The following is a 24,032-nucleotide window of genomic DNA, read 5'->3' on the forward strand; positions in this document are numbered from 1 at the left end:
CACCAGTGGGACAGGTCTTTCACGGTCGGCAGCGGGCCCACGTTAAAATATGACATTTTAAAGTTGTTGGCTGTGCCCCCAAAACATATAGAGCAGAATCCCTTTCTTTCACAAAAAGTTAGTTTAAATTTAACTACACATTAACAGAATAATTGGAACTGGTTGAAAAATTTTGCAAGTAGATGGAAAATGTTAAAAAGAATATCCTGTTTAGGCCTCACTCCCAGGAATACATCTCCGCGAGACTGGCTTCTCCATTCTAGGTACTGGAACATAGAAACAGCTTTACTGTGCGTTTTCCCCTGTGAGTAGTATCGCCATCCGTCTAACCTAGATTAGATAACAAGTGAGAACAAACTCATCCATCACATTAAAATTAAACATCGATACACAGATTGTTCATTACAAGTGTGAATATAGGTGTTTAATAAGGGAATTTATTCCACTTAAAATTGCATGTTATGATTGCAGAATTATAAAAATTATGAGTGTAACAGCAATTTTCTCTATTATTCACCACACGTGTTTTCAATAAAAATGTGTATAGTTTTAAAAAATTCAATTTCTTTTTCCTACATTGTATGTTGATAATTTTTATTGAAATGTAATTTAATGTGTATTAAATCTAATATAATAATGTTATTCAATCTAATACAAAAATCTGATGTGTATTCAATGAAGGGCAAGGAACAGGCTTGCGGGTGGGCAGAAGGCAGGGGCTTGGAGGGGCTTCCTGGGAGGGGGTGACCTGGCGGGGGTGGGGGGCAGCAGTGAGGTCGGGAGGGCTAGCGAGGAGGGGGATGGGAGGGAAACGGGCGGTGTGCAAGCAGGTGCAGAAGGGAGAGTGGGGAGAGGTGCAATTTTAAAATTAAAAAACACAGAAAAACAAAAACAAGCATTTGTAGTTTGTATGTCTTGGTTTTTTATTTTTATTTTTTACTGGTAATTTATTTTCATTGGTTTCACAAAAGTCACCAAGCTCTTGAACATTTTATAAAATTTGATCTTCCACTCCTCCACAACAGTTTGAGAAACACTGCTCTCTGCCATCCACGTGATTTACCAACTCATCAAAAAAAAGAAAAAGGTGAATAGCTCCTATGAATCTGACTAATACAACCCTTGTAAGATTTTATCTCCTAAAAAATAACTGCAATTATAGCACAAGGATATTGTAAGGCAGAATTATTGAGTGTGAACTGGCTTTGAAGGCAGGTTAAAAAATAACCACCAAGTTTCACAGTCACAACAACTTGCAGCAACCTCATCCACACCTAGAACATTAGAAGTAGAACGTGTCACTGAAAACACCACATTCCAAAGGATGATACCTGGGACCCCACAGAAAGCGGCTACACCCAGAGAAGGCGGTGACAAACTGGAGGGTGGGGGAGGCCATGCAGGAGCTTGTACAGGAACCGCTTCACTCCAGTCAGTGTCATTTTTTAAGGTCATTTTTCTTGCTGACCCCCTACCATGGGCAAAGTGGCCTGGCAGCTCTAAAGTTGGAATAAAGCTGCAATTCATTAGCAGACATTTAGTAATCCTGGAGTGTATCTTGGCAGGTAGTTTTTTAAAAAAGTAAAGGAATAAATAAAATGCATTCATGTTTAAAATCATCTTTATTGAGATATAATTCATATACCATACAATTTACCATTTAAGATGTATGATTTAAGAGTGTTTAGTGCAGTCACAGTTGTGCAGCCATCACCATAATCTAAGTTTAGAACGTTTACATTCTCTCTTATGTAAACACTAATCATGCATGTATGTATACTCACGTGCATATAAAACATATATACATATACATAAAAACATAGATGTACGCTCCCCTTGGAGGACTGAGAGAGCCTAACTAAAGGAGCTCAGCCGCTGGCTTCTTCTTTGTGTATTGTTCCAGAGAGGAGCTGGATGAGCCGCCTGGGGCGGCCGCCAGCTTGAGAAGCATGCTGCTCCTCCCTTGCCCTGATCCCCGTTGCGACTGTTAGTGGCACTGGATGCCTCAGGCAGATTTGGGTCACAGCTGTGCTGAGCAGCCTGAGTCAGTGGTGCCAGTGGATTTTCTGACTCCAGTTGAAACTACCAACACAATTTTTAAGGTGGCCACAGAACATCAGATGATGATCTCACTTCCTCTTACTGGACCAGGTTCAAACTGGATATCTACAGGGGAGAAGACCCATGTGTATCCTCCCTGCCTCTTTCTTTTCCTATATTTCAAATCCTTAGTTCCTTGACCTACTTTCTGCGTCCAAACATGGTTTGTTCCTCTGGTCTCCCCCTCCTCGCAATTCCTATCCTTTTCTTGGACTTTTTAGGAAATCTGATTGCCACTTTAGAAAAACTATCTGGGACAACTGTGTTTTGATGAACTGTTATTTTAGTGGCCGCACATTCAGCCAACTAAATATTTTCTTAAATGCAAATAACACATGCTTTTCCAAGTGCACCACTCCAGAGGGTCCCACCCACCAAGCAGAGCCCATGTAGAACCCTTCACGGATTACAATAAACCTGTTCACTGGGGAAGAGGGAAGAAAATAAAAATGCTGTTTTATTGGAGAACCCAAATTATTTAAAAATAAATATAGGGAAACTATAGCTCCCTAATGCAAGCTTGACTGTGAAAGGCAAACACCATAAAAATGTGGTCTGTTTCAGGTGTTCTGGAAACAAATGCACGTTTAGGGTCTGGGGAGCTGCTCGAAGCCGGGACCGAGTTGAGATAATCTTGCATTCGAAAGATTGGGTAGCACCTTCCTTCCTTTCTCAACCTTTTCTATCTTGCAGAAATTTTGAGGCTATAATGTTGGTTCTGATAAACAGTTAAACAGTGGTTTCACCATGTATTTACAAAATTTTTAATTTGAAAACATTAGACAAAACCCACACTGGTTTCCCTCTTCACTGTCCATGAGGGAACTGATAGTAAAAAAAAAAAAAAAAAATTGTCTATGTAAAGAATTTTAGTCCTGGCCAGCATGGGTCAGTGGGTAGAGAGTTGTCCCACAAAGCCAAAGGTCACAGGTTCAATTCCCTGTCAGGGCACATGCCTGGGCCTCCTCCCCAGTTGGGGCACGTATGAGAAGCAACTGATTGATGTTCTCTTACACATCGATGTTTCTCTCCTTCTCTTTCTCCCTATCTTCCATTCTCTCTAGAAATAGAAATAAATAAAATCTTTTTAAAAAGAATTTTAATTACATACAATGACAACCTTCGATATCTTCTGAGCATTCCCCATGGCCAGCCTGAGCCACGAACATCATGGGCCTTGTGCTTTCAGGGTGTCCATCCCAGAGTGGAGCGAATTAACGAGCAACTGGAGTAAAGCCTCAGCACGCTCTGCTGGGTCAAGAGCATGGCTCTAGTCAAGTTCATGGCAGGGGGACTGCCACAGGAAGTAACCTCCTCGGGGCAAATGGAAATCACAGGCTTCCTAGAAGTTGAATGGTTTTAGCTTCATTACTTAATACTTGGATCCGCAAACACCAACATAGAATACAACCTACTCCTTTGTTCCACTCAAGTTAGAAGCACTTTCCCCAAACCAGGAAACCACCAAAATAGAAACACTTGCCTCAAAACATTTGAAAGGAGGTTTTCGACAATAAAAGTTATCAATAGCATATTTTCTGAACAGAAGCAAACTGGCAACCTTTTTCACTTTTTCCTTTCTTCTCTAAGATGCTGGCATCTGTTTTTGCTTTGTTTGCTAAGGTTTTCATTAGAAAAAAAAATACAATGCGTACAACTTCTTTATGATTAAAACATACTGCCTTTTGTGAGTGATGAATTCAGACAAGTAAAGTATCTCTGTCTTTATTTTCCATCGTAGTTGGTCATAAATCCTGCAACCTAGAAGTGATAATGTGCTTTGGCTTCATGTAATTGTGCTGGCTGGAGCTCTGGATGCTCATGTCTCCAGTTTTATTGTGCTGGGACAACAGACAACTCTTCCAAGTTGCTGATGGAGATGTTGGCGGTGGCCCAGCTCTCTAGGGCGATGATATTTGAGTTGCTTTCTTTAAGGGATTGCTTTCCTCCAGCCAGTGATTTCTCCCATGGCTCTGGGTCCATCCTTTCAAAGATCATAAAGAATGGAGAAATATTTCCTTTCTTTATCACTTAATAGGGGGAGGTGGGCATGTTGAGGTTGAAAGCTTACAAGAAAATAAGTGAGTCACCTTAAATGCAGACGCATTAATTCAATCACTCCTTCCTTCCTTCCTTCCTTCCTCCCTTCCTTCCTTCCCTCCCTCCCCCCTCCCTCCCACATGCATTTATGAAATACCTTATATGCCCTGCACTATGCTGGGTGTCAGGAAAGTCCTACAGAGGTTTCCCGGTCTGGCAGCAAAAAGACAACAGTAACGGGGGGGTTGGGGGAAGAGTACCCGTATTGGCAGTGTATGTGTGTGTTAGGGTGACATCATCTGCTATAACAATAAACCTCAAAAAGTGGACTTAACACAATAAAAGTGTATTTCTCACTCAGATAACAATCCAAAGCAGATGTTCCTTATCTGTGGAATAAAGGATTCAGATTTCTATCTCGAGGTTTGGCCTTGCTCTAGATCTTCAGAATCATTTCCAGGGCTCAGAGATAGTGGAGAGGCTACATCCAAGTCTTAGCAGCGCCACTCCCATTCATGTCCGCTGCTGAAAGCTCATCGCATGACCACAGCTGGATGCAAAAGAGACTGGGAAGCACTGTCGCGGTTGGGCAGCTGCATTCCCACAGTGTGGAGGGAAGCAAAGAGTTTAGTGGACAGTTAGTCACGAGGAGAATATGAGTGAATTCTTTTCATTTCGAAAAAATTCATCTTGAGATGATCAGACATCATCTAAGGAAAAGTCTGGTGAGTACACTTTCTAGCATAAGCTAGAAACAGGACAGAAAGATTCGAGAACCTAAAGGTTGAGTTACAAGCAGGTCTAACCTCCTATTTGTCAGGCAAGAAAACATAGTGTCCTTTATGCCACTCCCTCAGGAAGAAGGGGAAGGTTTCATTTCCAAATCCCCCACCGCAGCGTTATTTGGCTCATTTTCTCCCCCCGACCCTTTTTCTTGAAGGGATCATAAAATTTAAGTCTAAAACAAATGCAGTTCTTCAGATAGCAGGTTTGGCTGCCCTTTGAGATCCCTAATTCACAACGCTCCCTTTAATGGGTGCTGTCTTACAGTCAGGGAAACGAGCCACTGCCTTTGGAAGTCAGGTGTGGTAGCTTTTTTGCCTGAATCCCCTCCATTCTTCTCGCAGCCTCAGTGAGCACCGTTTCTTGTCGTCCTAATGTAGTGGGGGATAAAATGAAAGGAAATTTTCCTTAATTCAGTAGCGAAACTTTCCAGTTGTGAAGCACTTTGAAATACAAACTAATTAATAAACACAACTCTGTTCAAAAGCAGTAAGGGCTACCATTCTCATTGTTCACAGCTGAGAAGGCTGCAGTCACGACGGTTGGCCCCAGGCTGTGCACCTCGTCTGGGAGGAACTCTGAGGCACCAGCCCTGCATTCTCAGGGTGGCATGTGGCCTCTCTCAGGAATAATGAGTTTTTATTCGGGTTGTAGTTAATAGTGACTTCCCCAACGACTCTACGGTGCCCCTGGCACTGGCTATACAATTACTAATGTTCTTGTCACAAACTGAGTGACCCAGTCAAGAGAAGAGAGGAAAAGTGACTCACTGGATGGCCCTGCATAACCTTCCAGAGATTGAAGAAATCTTTTGCAATCCTCAGCACTGTGCTAAACAGAGAATCGGAAAGACGAGAAGGATTTGTTTATATCTTCATGGTACTCGGACCTGGGGGCCAAAATTCTTAACTGCCCTTGCATAGAGAGAGAAATTGAGACCTAGAGACGGCTGCTTTCCCAGAGGGGAATCACTGGCACGACCTGTGTCCTGATATCACTCTCCTGCCTTGGCTCACAAAAATGACACTATGCCACATACAAACTGCGACAGTTTCAATAAGAAACAAATTATCCTAAGTGACGTTACGTGTGAAGGTTTGCTTGGCCACATATTTTCTCATAGACTGCCTGGTTCAGAATGGCGTCACAGATTCATAATCACAACTGGCCCTTGCGGTGGTGAAAGCTATCAGCATCCCGCGAGGCCCCAAATGCTTTGGCTGCATTCACAAGTGTAACAGTTGTAATTCGAAGATTCTAACATAGTTGGGTTGTGAGGTTCAGGTCTATCATTCTACACTGTTAGCTGTCAGTATGAGAGAAACACTCAGGATATAATGTAGACTTTGGTAGAATTCTTGTTTCTGCCTTCTTAAAGAAGTGTGTGCTATTTATACAAGTGATGGAATTAATAGTTGTGCATAAGCCCAGCCAGGGCACTTTGAGTTCACTTTCATTTGTGACCACAGTGAGAGTTGTTACAAAACCGCACTGTTCAATGCGAGAGCCACGGGCCACACGTGGCTCGTGTGGACTGAAATGTGTTCTAAGTGTAAAACATGTGCTGGATTTTGAAATCTTAATGTGAAAACAAGATTTCAAAATATCTCATTTTTTATGTTGATTGCATGTTGAAATGATAATATTCTGGGTATACTGGATTAAGTACAACATATTATTAGCATTTAATTTCGCCTGTGTTTACTTTTATAACGTGGTTACTAGAAAATTTAAAATTCCATATGTGGATCGCAAGTTTGTATTTTAAAATGCTTTCACAGAATCCTAGCTCTTTCAGAGTCTCCGAACTATGAAAGCTGAGTCAGCCCCTGAGTCCCCTAGACTATCAAAAGCCCCCGCAGTCAGCGACAGCTTCCTTTAGAATCAACGGGACATCCATGTTCAAGTGAAAGAATGGTTCCTGACTTCTGAAAACTTGTCTTTATTCTTTTATTTCCTAATATTAGACAGATCTGAAAGGAAATACTTTTTATACCATTCCCCTCTCCGTCCTGGCCCCTGGGCTAACGCCTACTTATCCTTCAAAACTCACTCCACATCGCTGCCTCTCGGAAGCCCGCCTTCCCTCCGCACTCTCTAGGGGCCCGGAGATGAGTTAGGTGCTCCTGTTCTGTGTCGCCGTTAGCCAGACTGTCATCACTGGCTTGACTCTTTACCCCATTTCTATAAATTCCTTAAGGTCAGAGATTGTCCCTCATTTTTATATTTCTAGTACCTAGCTCAGTGTCCAGAAACATAATACAAATATTTATTGAATAATTGTTTAATTGAACAATGGATGAATAAAAATAATTCATTAGTTGACGTTGTTACTTCAGAATTATTAGAAAGAGCGGCTTACATTTGATTGTTACCTCCTGGAAGTTAGGTTACTTCACAGGATTGTGGGGGAAACCTTTCCTCATCAGATTCATCACATTCTGTTTACTGAAGTTAAGCGTAGGGAGTCCCCACTCGTCAGGAGTATAGGAGGCTGTTCTGCGTGGCATGGGCCCAGCTCCCACTCAGAAAGGCCAGTGGGGAGTGAGGTCCAGCACACAGGACCCACGCCCACGGATAGGTTCTCCCGTGGGGAATCATTGTACCTAGGTCGCTATGAGGCTTGCTTTTGCTAAAACTCCCCCACCCTGAATTGAGGCAGCAAAGTTTACTGCATAACTTTAAAGTAAGCTCCTGAAATCTATGCTAAACCTTCCAAGGATGAGTGTAACCAGCTTAACCACTTTTCCCTTTCCATTTGCAAATATCCTTCCTTTTTTTATGTAATTAGCAACATCCTCTTTGTTTTCTGTAACCGCCTAAAGCCAACCTGTGCAAAGTAAATAAGGACCATCCTCAATGTAATGTGCCCAGAAAAGCAGTAAAAGCCTGTCAAGGCAAGGGTCGAGGTACTCTCATCTTGAGAGTGGCCGAGCTGTCCCTTTTCCTCCATAGGACTCGGTAGTCCACGTGTATTTGTCTCATCTCAGCCACAATACACGGATCCTGCGGGCCGGGATCCACATCAAGGTGCCCTAGAAACGATGTTAATGAATACAGATTGTTGTGTGAAAATTATGGAGTAACCACTTATTTGTCTTTGTATATCATAACCCAACTAAGCTGATGGCAGAGGGGATATTACCAATAGACATAAGACATTCACTGGGGGTTGAGAAGGTGCCCATAGAAAAACTAACCTATTGTATTTGGGCATATAATTTATAGCTCAAACACTTTGAGAGTTAATGGGAGTGTTATTATATTTATTCTGGCTCAAAAAGCATAGAACAGATTGTTAAAAACAAATCAGGATGTGTGTTAACCCTAGTTCTACTGAATAAGAACCATTTTTCATGGCAAGTGGCCTGTGGTACAAACGGGACGGGTGGGATGACCCCACAGTTGGCAGGAGGGAAGGGACCCTCACGCTGAATGGAAGGCCTGAGAAGTGAGACCAGCAGTCCAACATTCTGGGTCTCTCTCCCAATAGCCCAACTACACCCTTTAGAGTAGACAAAACTTTTCGGCAGGTTCCCTCCAGATGGAGCAACTTCAAGGGCTCTAAGAATAGAAGTCCTATCTCCTGCTCATCAGCTCATTAAAAAATGAGCAAACAAAAACCAGAAACGAATTGGCCCTGCCAGTCCTGACTGTTGTCAGCTGTGGGGACATTGCTTCTCTGACAAACGCTTAAGGAACCAACGCCTTCCTCTGTGCTCCTTGTGTGCTCCTGGTCAGAGGCTGGGAAGAGGGATGAGCTATAGCACCACAGCTTGCTAACACCACGGGCCTCTGTCATCGCTTTTGACATGTTCCTACCAGCCTTGGAGAAAAACTGAAACCTATGTTACACGTGCTCGATATAAGTTTTTTCAATTAAAACCTCCGCATGCACCACTAATGTTATCTGCATTTGAGAGATGAAGAAACTGAGACTTGGCAGCATTTAGAGATCTGCCTGGAGGGTGAATCATGGAGATTTCTGAGGCCCAGCTGGGGCCACTTTCCACTGCAACACCTGCTTCATGGACACAGCCCACGAAGACTACACTGCTTTCATTGGAACTACATATAACCTTGAATCTTCCCAAAGAAATTAAGTGTGATGTCCGCTCGGCCTCCTGCAGGTGTGGTTACCTCGCACCATCCCTGAGGCCAGCTTTCTTTGGGCGAATGTGACTCTGTGCACCCGATAACCACAGCGAGGCCAGCGGCCGCCCGTACTGCCTGAGAGCTCGGCGGCCGCCGACCGGCATTATTTAAGTTTTCATTCAAAATCTCCTTTAGGGTGACTTCTGTGCTCCTGAAGTGCCCGTTCAAGAAGATCAACAAATGGCCAAAGACAGATTTTTCAGCCAGAGGAAAGACTTATTACCTCAGCCCCGGTCTAATGAAAACAGAGGTGAAATACAACCTGCACTAGATAAACAGCACACCGAGCCATCCATCACACTCAGCCACACTCAGCAGAACACCCTAACCGGTGTCACCTGGCTTTCCTGCTTCACTCAGAGGGGCATTCACAGCATGACAGAGCTGGGACCTTCCCCCACCAGTTTCTGTCCCAATAAAGAGCTGGCCAGGAATCCTTTAAGCCAGGGGTTCCCAACTTCCGGCCCACAGACCAGTACCGGTCCAGGCCTGTTAGGAACTAGTTCGCCCCACAGGAGTTGAGCCTGAATGTAATGCAGTTGAATCATCCCCAAACCACCTTCCCCACACCCCCCTTCCCTAGCTCCACCCCCTGCCATCCGTAGAAAAATCCTCTTCCACGAAATATCCCTGGTGCCAAAAAGGTTGGGGACTGCTGCTATGGGCCATTCCCTCACCCAGTCTAAATTCCCTTTCCTCCATAGCCACAGACAGCAATAGCTTCTGAGGGGCCCATTTCTCACCTGCGCGCTCCACACCGGTGTTCCCTTTCAGGACACAGTTTCTACACTGAGTCTCCTAAGCATCTCCAATGGCAACTGTTTCTCAGGGCCAACCAGTTGTTAACTGGCATACCCATTCTTCCAGTGTAAGGCTGCCCACCATATGACAGGCGCTCTGGGTACAGAGAGGCAAGGTCTTGTCTTTTAGGAGCTCAGTCTGGGAAAGATAGAAATCTTGCATGTGTAGAGACATTATTTTGCTTTTTTATATGTCTCTCATTCTGCCTTCATAATCTCATATGCGGTAGAGAAAGCAAACCCACTTGCAAGAAAAGGAAGCTATAGTGGGTAGGTAGTGTGTGAAATGGGTGACGGGAGTCAAAAGGTACATATGAATTTCCAGACACGGCATCAGCCATGGGGATGTAACGTACAGCGTGCTGACCACAGTTAACAACACGGCCGTGTACATCAGAATGTTGCTAAGAGGGTAGATCTCATCACAAGAAAGAAATTGTAACTGTGTGGTGATGAATGTTAACCAGAGTTATTGTGGTGATCACTTCAAAATGTATACATGTATCAAAACATGTTGTACATCTGAAACTAATATAATGTTATATGCCAGTTATATAAAATAGAGGAAGCTATGACTTAGATACGTGGTATCATTCATAGATAGAAGGAAACTAGAACCCTGAATGTTTAATTAGACTTCAGTTTACCAACTTCAGCTCCATGATTTCCCTGTACTATATGAGACTTCTTTGAAGGTTTCAGATTTTCTATTTTCTTCCAAAAATGTAAAAATCACCTCTCAGAAAAATAAAATTCATTATGGCCTTCACTGGCTGGTAACGATGTTGACATCATGGACCCAAACCATGGAGTAAAACTCTCAAAGAAGGGACTACATTTACATCCCCTAGACCTCGGTTTGGCAAGGTGAGTACCACTTGTGGCGACTGCTCCGAATGCTTGACCGTATCTTTGCAGTGGGGAATGAAAGAAAGCAACATGCATTTCGTTCACAATGGCATTTTGGGGAACACGTTCAAAGAGCTTTAGCACATTGCAAAGTTGCATTAATGTCTATTGATCTCTGCAATAAGGAATCATAATAGAAACAAAATTTAATATTAAATATACTTGTGGAATGGTTACGATTTTACAGGCACTGAGCATATGGTATCTTGTTTAATACTCACAGCAATCCCATCCCATGGTGTTTTAGTAAGCCCAATTACACAGATGAGGAAATAAGAGTGGCAAAGGTATTATCTGGACCGAAGTCTTTCAAGGATACTCAGAGATGGTCAGATTCTACTTAACTCAGAAGAAACAGATACATAAATGAAAATGTGGACTATCCATAGTGGAGGATATTCCTTTCCCAAGCGCAGCATACTTCTTGGTATCACACTATCCGAGAAGCTCTGCCATTGTTCAGAAATCTGCAAAGGGAGAGTGACGAGTATTGAGAATGTTCCATGCAGATCATGGTAAGGACAGAGAACACTTCACGTCACACACACACGAATCTGGTGACTGGAGTGATTCCCCCCCTTGCCTCCACCACCACCTCTCTATACGGGCAGTTCTAGACGAATCACCCAACTCTGCCCTCTGATTACTGATTTTGATCCTGGTACACCTCATCTGAGGGCACACCCTTTCTTCAGCTTGGGCCATGCTGTGTTCCCAGAGTAGGTATGGTTTGCAAATTAGTTCCTTAGGATGCTAGTGGGTATGACTCTGGAGTGGGTGACGAAGTTTCCTGGTTTAAAAAACAAAATGTGTGCCCTGGCCAAGTGGCTCAATTGGTTGGAGCGTCATCCTGTGCACCAAAAGATTGCAGATTAGATCCCTGGCCAGGGCACACACCTAGGTTGCAGGTTCGATTCCCAGTCAGGGCACGTATGGGAGGCGATGAATTGATGTTTCTCTCTCTCTCTCCCCAAAACCTCTGGTGAGGATTGATAAAAAACCAAAAACAAGATGTTTAAGAGAAATGTAAACGTGAAAATGTGCAACAGGCATGGCAGCTATCAAAGACAGCCCCAGACTGACTAGAGAAGCATCTCGCAGGCCTTGTCCACCTGAGGATGCTGTCCTCTGAAATCACTTTTCCTAAAGGGTAATGAAACATGTTGTCTCCCTCAAGTACGCATTTATTTAACTAGCTTATTGCTTAGAGGTCAACCACTTGCCCATTTTCCAAGTTTCTGAGAGACATCTCACTGTCACCTCCAAGTACCATCTGTCATTTATTTATTTCCATTGCTTGTAACACTTACACTTTGTAGATGAATAAACTTTCAAGCAGTAAGTTCATTTTCCTGGAACCGTGTCTAACACTATTAGCATCTTACCCACTATGGCTGTTCCATAAATGTCAAATGATAAGAAGAGCTGGGATTTGGGACTTTTCTTCTGTGGCTGTGAATTTTGGACGTAATCCAGCTGTCAAGCCAAAGACAAACGTCACCTGTGCTGTTTCAGATCCATCATGTGTATGAAGTGGAAAGATAAGGTTACATCCAGAGGTGCTGAGACATGGGAAAGCGAACCAACCCAGGGGGCATGTTAATTAAAGCAGAACTCTGCCAAGCAGAGCTTATCAACAAGGGACCTCAGATTCCCCAAACGGGTATAGTTCAAGATCAAACCCTGCCAGCCCTTACCCATGGCTAAGAGGCACTCGAGACCCCGTGTGAAGCACCATCTGAACTCTGCTGGCACCGGCCCAAAGGCCTGTGATGGACTTTGATCTTGTAGCTCTAAGTGCCATAGGATTTGAGACTAAACTGAGGCTCAAGTACCTTCACGGTGACAAAGGTGGACATCAGAGGAAAGCAAGGCCAGAAACCAAAACCTCAATCCCACGCCAAGGACACCACACGGTGTCGAGAAGGACTCGGCACCTCACAGAGTGTGCTGTGGGCCTCGGGTCAGAACAGAGGCGGCAGTGCCTTCCTCAGAGATATTTTGTCTTTTTCCCCTGCCCCTCACGTTAGGAAGTTCTTGTGCATCAACAGCTTTGTGCGTGAATATTTATCTCCCTAGCAAACCTATACTCTATGGCACGTCATGTGCTATGGCAGTCAGAGAATTGTCATGTGGCCTACATGCTGGACACATACTATGAAGACAGTTTTTCTTTGTTATGTGGAGCTAAAACTAAGCCTAAGTCTCGAAAAGCTGTTCTCATGACCAGGATTTGCCAATTTTGAAAAAAGACGTGGTATATGCCCAGCCCTTACTTCTTGTGCACCTTTTTCTTAGGAGGCTCTGTTCATGGAGTCGGACAGCTGGCAGCCAAGTGTTGAGAGAAGGAAAGCCGGTGTGTGCTGCATGCTGACGAAGCGCAGGGTGAGGGGAGCCCATCAGTCGTGCTGAGTGACATTCTGCACCGTTAGCCTGGGCCAGATGTCCGGCGCAGAGCGGTCTGTGTGGGTCTGCAGCTAGGGGGAGGTGTTTCAAAGAAGGGATTCCTCCTGTTTGCATTCTCGTCCTGGTATGTCTGAAACTCTTTCCCTGTGCATGGGGTAACTGTGTACTTCATTAATTACAGTGCTGAGTGTTAGCTGGTGAAATAATTACTTGAAATGCTAATTATACCATAGCAGCCAAAGAATACGGGCCTTGAAGAACTGAATCAAAACAACAACAAAACACAACTATTTTCTCTGCTGTTATTGTTAGATGATCATGCACTGCCCTGCCTCTCCCTATGAAGGGGGATTTAAAAAGTTCTTTGGTAACTGAGGTTACCGACTTTCATATCTTTCACCTCCACCCATGAATCTCCTGCAAAGGCATGACCTGGGGTCACGCGCTCATCACATCATACGTGACTCTCCGCATTTTGCACAAGACCCCTGGGGGTGTTTGATTGTATTGGTATTCTTTTATTCAACAAGCTTATGATACTGAGCTTCGTTCCACATGTTGAAGTACTAGCATTGTTTTAAGTCACTAAAATTGTCACTTAAAATAACTTTTAAAACAGAAAAGGACACAGCCTAGTTTTTTAGGTCTCCCAATCCAAAGTGCACATGTTAAATAATAATAAACAACAGTCCTACACCTGTTTGTTTATGTGCGCAACTAATGTTCTTCCCTCACTGCCCTCCTCATGCTCCGGCTCCAGCCCACTGACCTCTGCGTGCTCTAGGGACACACCAGTCTGGGCCTGTGCACCTGCCGTTCCCTCAGCCCACCTGCTCTTCCCCAGGATCCGCACAGCTCATCCAGGCACTCCCTCTGGGTTTTTGTTCAAAGGTTACCCTTAGTAAGGCCCTCCCTCGCCATCCTATCTAAAGTCTACCCCCTCACCCTGTTCCCAGCACTTTCTGTCTTCCTTCCAGGCTTCACTTTTCTCCTAAGCATTTATTGTTAGATTATAAATATATACATACATTTTATTTTCAGCTAGTTTTAGTGTTTGCCTCTCCAAGCAGAATGTAAGGACAGAGAGTTTTTGCTTGTTTTGCTCCCTGTTGTAATAGGGCCTGGCACATGGTGTTTAATAGGAATTTATGAATGAATGAATGAATGAATGAATGAATAGGGGCAGGCTTTGTGCTGCCCACTCATGACCAAGCTAATGGTTTCTCATTGAAAGAAGTTTATAGTCTCGTGGGAAAGACAGATATGAAGCATGTAATTAAAATAAAATATGCTTATTGCAGGGAGCTGTGAGAGTGAATGGCAGAGGAGTCTAACCTGGTCTCCCCGGGGAAGTGATGAGTTCCGAGCCCATGTGAAGGGCCACGGACAAGAGAGAACATGGTGAGTTCCAGGTGGATGAAGCTGGGTTGTGAAGAGTGAGAAGGGTCCAGAGGTGACATGAGGCTGGGGCGGGGGGGTGTCCTGAAGGCCTTGCACTCGATCTACAGGAGATTCAGCGATGGGGGGCCTGGCAGGGGAAAACACCATGATCTCAAACAGCACTGGAATCGGGTTTGAGAGGAGCAAGGTGAAAAGCTAAAGTGAAGGAGACCTCAGTGTGCACGGAGCGTCAAATCCGTCCCTGTGAGAACTGGCCGATGCTGAACAAACAAGTTATCACGGAGGGTACAAATGAAACTATTTCTTGGGATCCACCCATCACTAGGAACATGCTGAGCTCCTTCCTGCCTCAGCATTTTCACCCACGATGTTCCCGTTACTGGAAATGTTCTTTTCATCCATCCAAAGCTACCCACCCTTCCTCAACACGGCTGCAGCCCACCTCTTCTGGAGAGCCTCTTTAGGAGTTCTGTCTGTCCGCGTTGATCTCTCTCCTTTGATCTCCTAAAGCACTAGGGTACACAGCACACAATCAATGGTCTGCTTTCTTGAATAAACTGACACCTTATTACCCCATGCAGAATGTCCTCTCCTTGCAAATGTGACCCCACATCCTACCTACCCTCTCCCTACCTACCTAGGGAAGGGATCAGAATATATTAGGGTCTTCCAAAATGTACCAAGTGACTTAGGTTCAGCTTACTGAATATACTACAGTGATATTTTGCAACCTCAGAAGGACTCTTTAAGGAGTCTTACTTTATAAATGAGGACATCTAGGCATATGTAGGTCAGCAGGGAGAGTCAGGTGGAAGAACTAAGCTTTAGCATTATTGTCTGGCTATAATTTAGTTGAGTAAACTCCATCAAAAAGGGAAAAGAAAAAAAAGAGAAATCTCTGTAAAATGGCTGAGCACTTATAAAGAGCAAAGGCAGAATACCCAAAATTTAAAGGCAAATTTCCAATATAGCCCCAAATTAGGCAATTGCCACAAGAATATCCAGTAGAACCTGAAAACTAAAATTCAGTGAAGTTTGGCCAACTGTATAAACAACTCCAAACCTCAGTATGGTCAGTATTGATGTTTAAGGTGATGGAGTAAGATATGCAGAAACAGCTCTATTTCTAGAGGAAGATGTAACTAGCATTTCTTTCTGTGGTTGTTATGGAGAACAATATGAACAGTTTCATTAATGATTACTTCATTCATGTATTTTTCCAGTGCCTTTTCATCAATTCTCAAGGACCATGGAATGGATCAACATAATATAGGGTCGTATCTCTCGACTCCAGTTCAAAAATCTCAGTACATTTCAGTAAACTTTCTTTTGTGAAGTAAGTAAGAAAGATGATGTTTTACTGAGGTCTTATTGGGAAAAACAGCAATGAGTGGGCTTCCCACCGCTGATCTCCATCAAGCAGTTTGTCAGACTGTTACAATAGGCTCTCTGTCACCTATGATATGCAGCAATTAGCCCGAGATTATTTTGTTTATCAGTTACAATGTGACGGACACCAATCACACAGCTCTGGTTGTAGGTATGTCAGCATTTCTATGCTAGGTCCTTATATTTGAGAGTTTATAAACTAATCATGGAATGAATCTTGGCATATAAAAGCTACTTCCCAGACACATTTTTTAAAAATACAGATTAAAAAGTTCCATATGCTTTGCCATTCTTATGTTACTCATAGGCCCCCCAAAATAAATTAGCAAATCCTTTCCTCTTATTTGCTTTTCTTCTTTCTCTAAAAAAAAATGTGTATTTCAAGGCTTTTGGGTCTTTTTTTAACCTGACTTGTCCATAAAGGTTATCACCTGGAATGGAAAGAATTAAGTCCTTTTGTGCTATACAGAAATATCTTCCATCAGATCGCTACGGGAGGAGGGAAGGTTGGCTCACATTGAAATCTTAAGTTTGAGTTCAGGACTGTCTTTTTTTAGTGTAAATGGGATGCTAGTATTTACACTGTGCACTTAGATGCTCTATCTTTTTGAAAGATCTTTAAAATTTCAGGCACCAAACAGCTGTGAGATCAAAGATTCAATCTACTTTTCTCCGTGCGACTCCAGTGGTAGGTATGTACTGACAGCCAACTGTGTCCCAGAAGCTTTATGATACTCACGCTAACGCTAAAAAGAGGCATTGCTGCCTTAGTTTTATAAATGAGGCAGTCAAAGCACAGGCCAGTGAAGGGACTTGCCAGAGGTCACACAGTGAAGTGGGAACAAAAACCCATGCCCATGGGTAGAGGTTACATTTGGGGGTGTCCATGTAGTCATAACAGAGGCTGAGTCAAGCTAAAAAGTATCAATACTTAAGTGGAACAAACTACTTCCAGTTAGGTAAACTGTAAGGGGCCTAATTCCGCTAACACACAGTAAGTGTTTGAGTGGCAATTGCTAGGACTCCACAGGGCTGGGCTTATGTTTAAAAAAAAAAAAAATACAAGCAGCCCCTCCATTTAGCATACTCATTTTTGCCCATATTGTAGAAATTTGCCAATTTCCCTAGTTGCCTTCAATTCATTCAAAAAGCTTACTGTGAGAGTGAAGCGATTATGGGGGCTACCAGGAAGCACTGGCTCAAAGCTAGACATGCTCTTGCTCTCAGAGGGCCGCACCTGGACCTGGCTGACGCTGGGCCGAGCGTGGTGCGTTACCTCCAATGAGCATTCGATGTCCACGTAGCCTAACTGGTCCTCAAACAGTTAGTTGCTAGTTATTACAGTTTCATCCTCATCGGATCTACTCCCGATACTTAGTAGTCTAAGTCCAGTGTTTCATATTTTTCAAAAATAACTTTTCTTTCTCATGATTTACAACTTTCACTGATGGAGGGAGGGGAAAAAACACAAGAGGGAGAAACAGGGGAAGGAGGGAGGAGAGGAGAGATGTGATACACGTTAAAAGCATTTTTAAAACAATCGGTGGCCAGAGGGGATCTAAGATGCGCAGATACCCAAAATCTGTTACCATCTTTCATCTTTTTTTATAGTGTATCTATGTTTATCATAAACCCAGGAGGCGGAGACCAGGTCGGCATCACTCTTTGGCAGGGAGCCTGCTGTGGTATTGATGATGCATCAACCATTATTGTAAGTTGCCCTGTTATCATTATGTGAATGTTATTTTACAAACTTTAATAAGTTGCTTGAATATTTAAGATGAATGGTTTAGAAGTTTAAATTCATATTCATGCCAAATATGTAGGACACATTTTTCCTAATTGTTCTTGTCTCTTGAGCCAGTAATAGTTTATAATCATCATAAAATTTCATTCTTAATTCCTTTTATCGGAAGGAAAATATGAATGGTTATTACCCAATTAAAATACTCCTGATGCTTTAAAGGTAGACATGGGGTTTGGGGGTTTCAGTGAAGACAATTTCAAAAAGAAAGAGCAGCTGCGTGACTTCAAAGCACTTTTAAGTGCTCCGAGTTTGCGGAGATACTCAGCTGTTCGGTACAGTTTCCAACTGTCTTGTTCTCATATCATCTGTGATGTAATCAAGGAAATATTGGAACATTTTCCCAGTGTGAAAGGTGCAGGAGCGTGTGACCAGAGATAGAATTCTCCTTCGGTAACTACAGCATCTGTTCTGATGCTTTCACATCCTTGGCTTAGAGTTGCCAAGGGCAGGGACCAGGAAGATCACCAAGCACCTTGGGGTAAGTGCGTGTGTCTGGGTTTCCCTCCTCGGCTGGACAGTGCCACTTGCTTTGGGAGCAACACAGGAGGTGTGCCCTTCAGGTGGAAGCTTTGAAGGTGACATGCTTTTTTCCTAGATGATTTCCATGCTACTAGCTAGAAAGCAACCCAGGAGGGCAGACCCAGTCACAGTGGCTACAATGTCTTCTAGAGAAATTGGATGGATCAAAGTGATTAATATCCACAAAAAGAAAATGCCAAGTCATCCAAATTGCATTCCAATTCATTATAAAAGAATCACATGCAGAATTTAGCTCCATACTCCTTCCTTTGGCATGCTCAGCTTCTGTCTGCTTTCTTTTCTATTTCTTCATGGTCTTATTTGATCGTGACCTTAAACCAAACCTGTGCTGAAATCTATTTTCATTTCCTCCCCATCATGTATCAGAATATTTTAATCTCATGAACACATGAGTCTAATTCTCTGAAAAGGACCCTCCCAAACTCATAAACTTCTAAATGTTTCCTTAATACTAAAGATGAAAAATGGTCTTAGGGAAGAGTACCGTGAAGATGCCTAATTTGTGCCGAGGCTTTCAAACAATTAGTAAACCTCTTTGAAAGAGAAGCGTCTTTGCAGTGATTAGTTGGTGGATGGGCTAAAGGCTAAAATGCAAGTAGCTTTAATTTGTAGGATGTGTTAGTGTTGACAAAGAGGTTTGGCACATGTTGCATTATTTGGTAAAAATAAGCACACTACAGTTCCTAGAAATAATTCACAGTTTCAACCTAATATACTGTTCATTTGCGAATGACATTTCACTAGAAATAGGCAAGTTTTCACTAGAAATATTTAACTGTAGGATCCACGTCATAAAAAGTGATGAAATAGGATGCCCTCTTAAGTAAGAACAAAACACGTTTTAAAAGCACATTGAAATGTGGCTCATCACTTCCGTGGGTCTCGCCGACCAGGGCACGTCTGGCCTCAGCTGCTGTGTTTCGCAGGAGCATGCACTATTTACTCTGGTTCTCAAAAGCTAGGAATGTTGACATATGGCTCCTTCTCATGAAAGCTTACCTCTCCGTGGTTTCACCTAGGTGAGTGTACAGCTCCAGGCTCTTCTTGGAGGCTCTGACCTAGAGGAACGGAGCCTGGAATATGGGATCTGCAGGCGCCGACTTGTAAGGCAAGTCCCACAGCTGCAGGTACCTCGGCCTTCAGTGAGCTGGGAAACTTGAGCCAGGAAACATGGAGTCACTAAGACTTTCAAAGTAGGAACAGAGCCCCGACTTTTAAAGAGGCTATCCAAACAGGTGACAAACTGCTGTACTTCAAAGACAGGAAATCCCTTCAAACGTTAAATTGTACGGACACAAAATGACCTACATTCAGGAAAACGGGGAGCCAGGAATTCAGCGTCATGTTTGTTCCAGTTTAATGAAGCGTGTTCTGTGGATATTAACTGGTCCTAAAGATTCCTACTCTAAGTCGATGGCAAGCTTTTCCACCAGAAACCCACGTTTTCAAGATCTTACTTTGAAAAGTCACTGTAGTTCACATCAGATTGAAGTTACTATGCACAGCCTCTCTCTGGGGCCAGTTTTCACCCTTAAAATTAGCCTGGTTTAAAATTGCAATTACAGTGCATAAAAAATTCTGTGGAAATATTTTAATGCCCTCCTGAACATCAAAACTAAGGGAAGGTGTCCACCTACAGCGCAGCCTTGAAACATGAGCTGATGGATTGCTTCAGGTTTGAAAGACAGCCTGGAAGCTTCCCAGTATCAAGGCAGAGAATTCCCCAACTGCTTTTCCCAGTTCAGAATGCAAAGTCTAGACAGATTTCTTGCCAGCCCTCAAAAGTACTTGGGCTGTAGCTGCAGCAGTTTGAAGCACAGGAGTGTTAAATACTAAATTCTTGCCCGACTCTCTCAGAATAAAAGGAGGGCTGGAGATAGGAATGGCTGAAGGGGACAAATATATGGTGTCTGTCATTTTCTCACTGTAGGTCCTCCTCAGCATTCAAAAGAATTGCTGAACAAATATGTAAGGGGAAGGAAATGGGTGGGAGAAGTCAACCCCATCTTAGAACACAAAAGTCTTTCCGTGTTAACATTTTCAAAAAGAAAAAAAAAAAGAAATCCAAAAAGGGTTGAGATTGGAAAATTTCTGGGGAACCAAAAAACTTAAGCTATGTTCCATAGTTTTATCAACTGGAGCGTCTCTGACCAAGGAGGTCAAAGTTAACTCCGCTGCCCTGCTCACAAAGCAAGTCAACTTGTTTTGTATGAATAGCTATAAACTGTTTGCACGTTTCCTAAATCAGGCACTCGGGATGAATTATGAATGGAATTAGCCAGCTTGACTTGGAATTTCCTCACTTTTACTGGTCTTTAAACAAGATTTTTATACATTCATATGTAATCAATGGGACCAACACATGAAATGGTTCTTAACATAAAACACTCTGTTTTAGAGCGACTTTGCAGTTAAGGAAACTTAAATACGAACTTCTAATGTGGAAAAGGTAGTTTTTACATACTGCTTCAAAACTGATCTGGAAAACTGATGAGCTGGCCACAAGATTTCTGTCAGAAAGTGAAATGAAGTTTGTATTTTAAAATACAATTTTAAATGCTGGCTTCTTTCATGAAGCCAATCTGCTTTTCATATCCTTATTCTTAGTCACCTTAAAAATACATAAATTTGGTATCTGGTTATTGAGTTTTTAAGTTGCAGGGTAGAATAATTTAGATATTCATAAATACAGAGAGCACTAGGAAATCCTTTCTTAGTGAAAAACTACCTTTAAAATTATCATTCAAACCAGTGAACGCTACAAGTACACCTTCTGATTTAATTTTGGCCATTAGCTGTTTCACACTTCAATATATATTCCTCCAAGTAAAACTTTCACTGTCTTAAAATTTCTTCAATAGTAGTTTGTATGCATAAAAACTATGTGATGAGGATCGATGTCAAGTTCTGGAGAGAAAAATGGATTGTTTTTTACTTTCACAAGGTACATATTCAACTTTATCCCATGTAAATATAAAAGATTAAAATAAAGTGTTTCTCAACTGCTTATGCAGGAAGAAAATACAACCAATTCCAATAATGCTTTTCTCAAACAGCTACCACTACAACATATTTGGAACATTTAACATTTAAAAGAAAGGTACTAATTAAAGTACACATAAAAATTTCAAAGTGTGAAAAGCAGTTGGAAAAAATACTTTTCAGTCACTTAGAATAAATTACTTGCACATTTTAATGGTCTTGTAGATTTCAGTAGTAAAATGTTTTTACAAACTTCTCTTTGACTCTTCAAGTACCTCAAACATATAAAGGGTCGAGAATATTCTTTTTTCTTTACAGCACGTTTGAAAGTATCCACCATCTTGACAGACTGTTATTATGGTAATAATTTTCTAGCATTTATATAGAATGGAAAATAGTCTCTGATTTTGTTTAAGGGAGAAAATAGTGTGGGAGAACCCCTTTAAAACGTAATTTTATATTCACTTAAAATGTATTAATTCCCAAGTTTCTTTATGAAATCCTTTGATATGACAATGTTATATAGACTGCATTTATAGGTTTGGAAATCCTCTTCCCTACACTAAACTCCCTGATAAGGTTGTACTAATCTTGTTTTAAAAAAATTTAAATCACAGCAATCATAGAGCTACCTGAAAAGAGTTAAAAATCCTAGTCATGGTGTTATTTTTAAATAGTTGGGCAAGTGTTTTTTCTGAAGGACAGATGAACTTCAGTTGACATGTAAACAGAACAAAATAATACAAGTATAAAGATTTCTCTTGAACTTTGTAAATCAATGGAGAAATGTTTATCATCAAATTTTAAATACAGAACTTTGGAGGAAACCCCTGTAGGAACTCATTTGCTTCTGCACTTTCACAAACATACGCGCCCTTCATTTTCAAAGCAACCCAGGCCCACCACATTCACAGTCGCCATCTGCGGGACAGGCAGCCTGGACCTCCCCCCCAGGCAGGCACATTGCGTTAAAAAGGAATTTTGTTATTTATATCCATTCCTTTTAATTCTGTTTTTATTAGTTTTCCAAGCCTTTGATAGGAAATGTCAAGCCACATTTAAATGGACTTGTTCAGATTTTTTTAACTGCAATGCTCCAGGCGAGGCTATTTCAAATTCAATACTTTGCAAGTGACAACAAACAGGGTTTTAAAAAAAAATTGTTAACGAACACTTTTTTTTTCATATAACATAACAAAAAAATCTAAAACATGGGGCTATAATTCCCACTATAAATTAATTGTATTTATTTTAGGCTAGAAGTGTCAAGTGAACATTGCTTAGCTAAGTATTCTTGGGCACTCTATTTGCCTCGAACATTGCCACACAAAAACCAAATGCTCTTGCCATCAGGAAAATTAAAACTATAAGGAATCCTCATCCTAGTAACCTGTGCAAGCCTGTCTAGGAAACCGGAGGATCTTACAACTTTAAATGACCTCTTCTGGGCTTTAGCAACAGGTTTACTGAAAAATATTTACTTTCTAGGAAAATGTGGCTAATTCTTAAATGCAGCTTAAAACCTTGGACATCCTTGAGGAGAAATGGAGCCACGAATTGTGTCACTGCCCAATTATTCCTTATTTCACTAACTTCCAACTGACTGCTAATATGGACTTCTCAGATGGCAGCGTTTCCATCATTTTGGAAATGCAAACAAGACGTGGCCCGTCGATTATCTGTAGCTAGAAAGCCCCCATCTTTCATTAGGCACCGACACCGACATCTTTCTCCCTAGATGACAAACTTTTCAGATCTCGCACCCTTCTTTACAAACCTGTACGGGGCTTTCGGGGGGAGGGGGAAGCGAGACTGTGGTGGGAGCGGCTTCTCTTCAGCAAAGCGAGAGCTGACGGCAAAGGCGCAGGCTGCACGATCGAACGATTTCCTGCCGATTCCAGATTGCACTCGGAGCGGCGCGGAGAGGAAGTCCAACTTCTTTTCCAGGCGGAGCCTCCACGTTGGACTTGGGGGCTGCCGGGCTGTGGGTCCGGGCAGGGGCGGAGGAGGAGAGCAAACTGGGTGCCCGTCCGCCCACGCACCCCGGTCTGCGCCCCAGGCCGGCGGCCCTGCGCGGCCGGGAAGGCGGCGGAGTGGGGTCCTGGGAGCCGCGGGTCCTGTAACTACCGACAAGGGTCTGACGCGGGGAGACCACGCTCCCAACTCCGCGCGCTCCGACCCGGGAATGCACTTGAACCCGCGGCGAGGCCGGCGACACCAGCGCTCTGAGCGCCCCCGCGCCCCCGGCGGAGCCGGACTCGGGCCTCACGCGCTCCTCGGCCTCCCGGGGCGGAGCAGCGGGGCCCGGGACGCGGGTTGGGGGCCACACCCTGTCCCCCGGGGTTAGCTCCGTCGCGGCAGCGCGCCGCGTTCCAGCACCCGGGGTCTCCGAAATGGGGAGCCAGGGCTGCCTCCGGCAAAGCCCGACTTACACTTCATTTTCCGATTTGGAGAAAATGTTACAGGAGAGAGGGGAAAAAAGAAAAAGAAAAAAAACGAAACCCCAGAACTGTAAATACGATTTTGAGGAGGGCAAGGGCAAGGCGAGAGCGCGCGGCGGCGGGCGGCGCGGCCGCGCGGGCGCCCCGGCGGGATTCCCGGTCTCGCAGCGCACCCTAGTGGACGCCCCTTCTCTCGCCCGCTGCCCGCCGCGCTCGTGCCTCTCCCCAGTGCGTTCCAATCTGCAGTATATTATTTCTTCCGAAGTATTGACAATCGAT

At 43.2% G+C, this 24,032-nt stretch overlaps 1 long non-coding RNA gene across 1 annotated transcript; it reads right to left on the reverse strand.

The window, feature by feature from the left end:
• Positions 1-1,611: 1,611 nt before the first annotated feature.
• LOC139440701 (uncharacterized) lies at positions 1,612-23,808 on the reverse strand. The gene is made up of 3 exons (XR_011650888.1): positions 23,090-23,808; positions 19,330-19,485; positions 1,612-5,294 (listed from the first exon to the last, which is right to left on the reverse strand). It is a non-coding gene; the product is annotated as an uncharacterized lncRNA (long non-coding RNA).
• Between the last annotated feature and the right edge of the window lie 224 nt (positions 23,809-24,032).

Source organism: Desmodus rotundus, chromosome 2 (genome assembly GCF_022682495.2).
Source record: "Desmodus rotundus isolate HL8 chromosome 2, HLdesRot8A.1, whole genome shotgun sequence".
Lineage (NCBI taxonomy): Eukaryota > Metazoa > Chordata > Mammalia > Chiroptera > Phyllostomidae > Desmodus > Desmodus rotundus.